Below are 5,764 nucleotides of genomic sequence, written 5' to 3'. Positions count from 1 at the left end.
CTTGTGATTTCAGCTGCGATTTTGGATGATTGAGAGAGTTGTGAGAGTGTTTGTAAAGTGAAAATGACTTGGTGGAGGCTTGGGTTATATAGAGGATGAATTAGGGTTGGGTTGGTTGGCATTTAATAGTAATTAGTTGGGTGTTAAACTAATAAAAAGACAACTTAATTCCCCCCACATTTCCGATCGCTGATGTTGGCTGTCATGTTTCTTCTATATTATTTTTTTTTTCTTTTTGCAAGCTAATATGAATATTTGTATTACTTATTATGTTTTGATGATGTGTAATGTTCATTTACATAATGAAAGTCAATATCCAAGTAAATGGATTTTTAATAATAAAAAAAAAAGATGTTGATGTTGGTTGTTGAGTCCGATCGGAAGTCTGCCTTGGGCAGTTTGTGTTCCTTTTATTTATTTATTTTTTTTCCTTTTTAGCATATAGTTAGGTAGTGCACTAATACATTATGTTTGATTATTTATATAACTAACTATTAAACGTGTAATATAATGTGGTGGGAGGTATTAATTAAAAAGAAACAAAACAATTAAAAGCAAAGATGTCAGTTCGATAGCAAAGCTGCTATCATACTTTCTTTTTTTTTTTTTTAACAATAGTGGTTGTGTATTAATTGTGACAATGGGAGGTGGTATATAATTAAAACAACAACCAATGATATATATGTTGTAAAAAGTTAATTTAATTGAAAAAAATCAACTATCATTACACTCATAAGTTGCGATCCGATAGTAGCAGTTAGTTTTTTTTTTAATTCTTTTATTTATTTATTTATTTTAAGACATATTAAGGCTATATATGTCATGAATATATGATATGTATTCGTAAGTTGGTCACACGTTTACAAGATTCACGAATAAGGCGCCTAACGTATAACGAATTAAAACATATACGTGTAACGAATAAGTAGGGTCTAATTTCAAATAGAACAATGGGTTTTATTTCGATTAAGTCTCGGATTTACGACAATAAAATGAAATATGATTACAAGAGAGGCAAGGTTTCCAAAAATAGAATTACAAAACAAGCTTTCTAATTCAGGTAATTCACGAAAAAGTGGAGCGTTACAGTCTCCCCTCCTTTAGAAAATTTCGTGGCCGAAATTTATTCAAGAGGAAGGCTTGAAAAAGGTTTGGCAATAAGGTGATATTTAAGAATTGAGACTTGAAAAATTTGAAACGTTTTGAAAATTATGAAGTTTTGGAGAACGACAAGGCCTAGTACTTTGAATAAAGTGATAACAGTCTACTAAGTACGTCTATATAAGAAATAAGAATAGGGAGACGGTTTAACAGACTTGATTGTCAACGAGGTTCGTATAAAAGACAAAACTAATGGAGAATACTAGAAGTATAGAAGTGGACGATTGATTTTTAATAAACGAATGCAGGTATAAGAAAGATATAAGTATTAGATAGACAAAAGTAGCGTGTTAAAGATGAAGTCTCGTCGTGGATAATCGGATATAATGCGTTGGTGAGTTGTTTAAAGTTTGTTTTAGGTCCAAAGGCCTGCAAAACACTGAATTTCTCATGGCACGTTTTACGAAATTTTGGTAACATGGTGACAACACTTATATATAGGAAGTACCAGCGGCGTATTCATCATGTTTTGACCACATTACGTCCGTTTCGTATTCGGGTCATGTTACATTCCGTGTCTTACCATACACAGTGGTAGACTCTAGGGTTCTCATGCGCTTATCACTATAATCCCGTGTGCACCCGCGGTTATATTGATCGTCGCATGATCCGCATAGCTTGTACTAGTTGTGTATGAATTAGGGTATACATAATTTAAAAATTAAAAATGTGTACGTGTAAGAATGTAGTATGTAAGCAAGCCCATGCTTAAGTATGTATGGGACCCACGTAAGCGAATCCCTCGGATTCCGCTCACGTATGGGTACGAATGTATGAATCATGAATATGAATGAAAGTATGAGTATGAGTATGAGTTTAAGTGTAAGTATAAATACGCATGTGAATGTATGTATAAACATAAAACGTATGACAAGAGTGTGAGCATAAGTATGAGCATAACGTGTTTGAAAGTGAGTATAAAATTTGAATACAACCATGAGCATAAGTATAAACATAAAGCGCATGAGTATGAATACGAGTATAAGTGTGAACATAAGATGTATGAGCATAGATGTGAACGTGAATATAGGTGTAAAACATGAAGGTTTAAGTATGAATAAAATATATGTGTATGAATATAAGTGTAACAAAGTTGTACAAGTGTAAATGAAAACATAAAATGTCTAAATCATGAATATGAATGTAGTATAAACATGAATGTAAGTACAACGTAAATGTATAATTGTGAGTGTATGTATAAACGTGAAACGTATGAATTTTGAATCATGAGTATAACATAAATGTGTAAGTGTGAACATAAGTGAAGGCATAAAATGTACAAGTATAGATGTAGGAAATAATGATTTTGTTTAAAGTATAAATCAAAATACATGATTTTATGCGCGTAAAAGATTTAAAAGTTGTGAGTATGAAAGGAAAAAGCGAACGAGTGACACGCGTGAAATTGTTGTCAGATATTGACTAAACGTGTAAAATGATATGCATATATAGTTGTTTGCGCAAAACGTGAAGTTAAAATAGATTGAGTTGTCATGGAATGTAAAATCTAGTTTGTGAATGTAAAGAGAATATAAAAGAAAACATCTTTGGATTATGGGAAAGGATACTTTGTAAAAGAATGGAAATGCTATTATGGTTATAAAAGAATTTACATAGTTGAGAATTTGTTGGTTCTTATGAAGTTTCCTTGCCCACGTGTTTTGAATTTAATTGGCGTATCGAGCGAGGTTTTGAAAAGTTCTTGGGATTAACAAGCTTGCATCGTTTTAAGTAACTTTGTATTAGAAAGTTTTGAAGTTTATAGATTCTTGAGAAAAGGTTGATCCTTAGAAAAAGGAATTTGGTATACGAACTTAGTGATTGTTGAAAAATGTTTTATTGGTTTTGAAAAGGAGTTTTAGTAAATGCTTAAATAATACTGGTAATATTTTATAGTGTGTGCGAAAAAGTTGATTTGATTCTCAATTGAGAATAGAAAATCTCTACTTTAATGATATGTGAGATGAGTGTGTTTTAGTAATTACGTGGAATACGAAATTTTGTGGGCAATGGATTTATTAGACCGACTAGGTTGATAAGTAGCATTTCGTGAAATTTTGAAAATCGGGGAATAAGCGTTTATGGTAAAAGCTAAGAATTTTGTGGGTGTTAGCGATATGTAAATAGATTGTAGAATAAGAAATTCATTCATATAAACAATGCATTTTGAAATGATTGAAGATTTGTAACGATAAACGATTAGACGTAGGCATGATTGTGTTTACATATCATAGTATATTAAAAGAAAGTATTGGTAACGATCACCTAGGTAAGGGAATCACCCCAAACTGTTGGTGAGATCGTTGTAATATGAGAAAGAAAGCGAAGTAAATCGTCAAGGTAAGGAAATCACTCTTATCTCGATGATATGTCTCCACTCGTTGTTACAAGAGTGTAAATAAAATTACGTGAAAATATGCATGCAGATAATGTATAATCGTATGAAAAGTCATAGCATGATCCATGCGCAAAAGTGAAATCTCAAAAATGGTTCAAAATTGACAAAAAAATCGAAAATAATAAACCGTGAGTTTGATAAAAGAAACTTGGATGGTTCCAAAATAGAACGTTGACTAACCAAAGTGGTCGAAGAGTCTTTTGAATTTGAGAGTATGCTTTGGCCTAATAGGTGAAATACTCTCGGCGACACGTCGGTTAACGGTATTTACCCTTCCGGTTAGTACATGTTCCAAATTAATCGAAAATTTCGAGACTTTGCGGGATTTTTGAAAATCAAGGAGTGGAACTAGTCGACAAGGTGCGGGTTTCACCCCTAACTTGACGATTTCGTATCCTAAGTGTGGTTGGTACTCGTCGGGTAATTTTAAATTTCAACACTTAGACGAGGGTCCCCTAGAATTCGAAATGGAAATTCTACATCGAGGTGAGGATTTCACTCCTAACTTGATGACGAATCTCGTGTAAAAAAAAGAATAGGTAGGTTGAGAGTCGTTCACCGAATTGTGGGTATCACGCCTATTTTGGTGAAGTTGTCTCGTTTTGAATAATACGAGTGTTTTGCGGATTAGAATAGTCGAGTAAAATGTATGAGGAAAGCGTATGTTGAACATTAAATAAACAAGTATAAACTTGACGAGAATGGCACATAAAGATTGAAATATTAACACATAATAAAACTAGTATTAACACATAGGAATAGAATGTCAAGTATGGTACACAAGGATAAAACGACATATATGTTTAAAAGGCTCAAAGAGAATAAATAAGAAACACATAAAGTGGCATGCATGTAGCGTCAAGCAAAACAAAATAATAAGGCCCTAAAACTATAGACTAGGCAAAAGCATTCCTAATTTTCCTAATTCCCTATAGTTATGGCTCTGATACCAATCTGTCACACCCCAACCGATGGCGAAAACATCGGGATGAGACGAAGTGTGTATAGATTGCTAGAGACTTCATAACACTATGTGACAATATTTAATTAAATTCAAATTTCATTGCAATACTAAATTGTCATACAAGATTCAAATAGAAATAACAACATTGTTTCAAATTGTAACATAACGACAAAAGATAGATTAATCTAGGTGCGTATCTAGTCCACCCTAAATCTCGTTTCATCATTTGTCCATACTTCAACAATTAACCTGCATCATGTATTAAAATAGAGTTCAATGCAAAAGCAAAGGCGAGTATACAAGTTTGTTTACATAGCATAATAGAATAAAAACTCATATCTAACATGTTACATAGTGAATAAATTTACTAGCAATGCAATTTTGGCGTACTATATGATCAAACCCAAGAATACAACGCATACAATAGCCTAATCCCAATAGTTTAGCGGGGTGGTAATGTTTAACTTAACAATACCCAATAGAATAGCGGGCGGGGCGTTAACCCTATATCGCTATAATTGTTAAGGTGGGCTAGCAAAGTTAATGAGCATATAACGTTCCAAATCGTTCATAGAGCATACAAGCATAGCAAATATTCACAATAGTTTCAGGTCACGTTCATAGATAGAGTATGTTTTGTTTAAGCATAAAAGTTGTTTTGAATAGGTATACATGTTGCATCCCAAAGTGTAAAGGGGAAAAAGGGATCGAGTATACTCACTAAATTGCATATGCTTTCCGATTATCCAAAATGACGAAGTTGTTAAGACTAGAAAGTTGAATGGGTTCGATTTGGAGTTCAAGAGGTGTTTACATATGGTTCTAGGGATTTGGAGTTTAAATAACATGAAAATAACCATATGAAAATAATCATCTAACACCTATGACACTTGTTCTTGACACTATAAAACTCTAAAAGAGTTTAAATGTTTTCATGGAACAAGGTTCCATTAGAATCGTGACAAGTTGTCAAGGCCTAAGATGATACAATCTACTAGCTTGACGAATGTCCATTAGTTCATCACCAAGAGTTCGATTTGTTCGAATATTACATAAGTATTATATAGAGTATAGTATATCATATAAGTCAAGCATGAGGTAGAAGACTAAGGTCTTCATTTAGGCACCTCAAAGTGTCATAGAAATCATACATGAGGTAGGAAGAACAAGCTCCCATTTAGGTACCTCCAATGTTCACCACTACACCTGATGTAAAATCATTCAAGGAGGGTCTTGAACTT

Source organism: Helianthus annuus, chromosome 16 (assembly GCF_002127325.2).
Source record: "Helianthus annuus cultivar XRQ/B chromosome 16, HanXRQr2.0-SUNRISE, whole genome shotgun sequence".
Taxonomy (NCBI): Eukaryota; Viridiplantae; Streptophyta; class Magnoliopsida; order Asterales; family Asteraceae; genus Helianthus; species Helianthus annuus.
Note: the sequence above shows the minus strand (reverse complement) of the source record.